General features: G+C 42.1%; 1 non-coding gene across 1 annotated transcript; it reads left to right on the forward strand.

The window, feature by feature from the left end:
* Window positions 1-508: 508 nt before the first annotated feature.
* On the forward strand, window positions 509-615 carry LOC122726882. Its single transcript, XR_006352875.1, has one exon. It is a non-coding gene; the product is annotated as a U6 spliceosomal RNA (small nuclear RNA).
* Window positions 616-1533: the final 918 nt, after the last annotated feature.

Genomic DNA, 1533 nt, shown 5'->3' on the forward strand with positions numbered 1-1533 from the left:
AAGACCTGAACTGAATGGCAAATTTGATTTCCAAATACAAGACCCTAGAGAACCATAAAAAAATTGGAGCTGGGTGACATGCCTGGGGTCATAAAGTGGGCAACTGTCTTGTGTCCAGGGCCAGGTTTTGGCTGGGATCTCCCTGGGTCCAGGGGTGATGCTTTGTCCACTGTGTCACCTAGCTAGATGATGATATCTTTAGGGTTAAATTGCCGGGTGAAGGGAATGCACTGGGGGAGGGGGCAGGGCAGAAGTGAAATCCTACATGAAAGAAACAGGAAAAGGCTTATAGAGTAGGGGAAGAGATAGGAGAGGAGCAGGGCAGTAAATGAATTTTACACTAATCAAAAAAGGCTCAAAGACCTTAAACTCATCAGAGTTGGCTCAAGGAGGGACTAACAGACACACCCAACTGGTTGGAGTAATCTATTTAATCTGGGCAGTAAATGAGCCTAACACTCATCAGAATTGGCTTAAAAACCTCAATCTCATTAGAATTGGCTCATGGGTGCTTACTTTGGCAGCACATATACTAAAATTGGAACAATACAGAGAAGATTAGCATGGCCCCTGCACAAGGATGACATGAAAATTCGTGAAGTGTTCCATATTAAAAAAATAATAATAAATAATTGGCTCATGGAAGGAATAATGTATACACTCAATTGGGTGGAGTAATCTCTCTAATCCTGCATGAAAATAGGAGGGGAAAGGGATAAAGAGAGAGGGGCAAAAGAAGGAAGTGCAGAGTGGGGGAGGGGACAGACAGAAGCAAATCCCTTTTGAAGAGGGATAGGATGATGGAGGGATAGGATGATAGAGGGATAGGATGATAGAGGGATAATAGAATAAATATCATGGGGAACAGAATAGGATGGAAGGGAAACAGTTAACAATAGTAATCATGAAAAAAGAGAAAAGTGGGAAAATTTTTCAAAAAAAATATTTATAGCAACTCTTGGTGGAGGCTAAGAATTGAAAATCAAGGGAATGTCCATCCATTGAGGAATGATGGAATAAGTTGTGCTATATGATTGTAATGGAATGGTCTTGTGCTATAGGAAATGACAAGCAGAATGATCACCAAAAAACCTGGAAAGACTAATGAACATCAATGTATAGTAAAATGAGCAGAGTTGGGAGGACATTGTGCATAGCGACAGCAGTATTGTTCAGTGAGCAAATGTGAATGACTTAACTACTCTCAGCAATGCAATGATCCAAGACAATCTCAAGGAACTAATGAGGAGGCTTACTATGCACCCCCATAGAAAGAACTGATAAAAAGAACACTTGTGGGAGGCGGAGCCAAGATGGCAGAGAGGAATCAGCAAGCTGCCTGAGCTCTCCTTCTGTTCCCTCAAAAAAGAACATTAAATCCAGCCTCTGGACAGATTATGAAATTACAGAACCTGCAAATAGAAAGAGAGCCACAGTCTTCCAACCCGAGATAATTTAGAAGACTTCAGGAAAAGGTTGGTCTGACTCGGATAAAAGGAAGGTGCAGCACAGGGCAGCAGCCCAGGGCTGAGG

This window comes from Dromiciops gliroides, chromosome 4 (genome assembly GCF_019393635.1).
Source record: "Dromiciops gliroides isolate mDroGli1 chromosome 4, mDroGli1.pri, whole genome shotgun sequence".
Classification (NCBI taxonomy): Eukaryota; Metazoa; Chordata; class Mammalia; order Microbiotheria; family Microbiotheriidae; genus Dromiciops; species Dromiciops gliroides.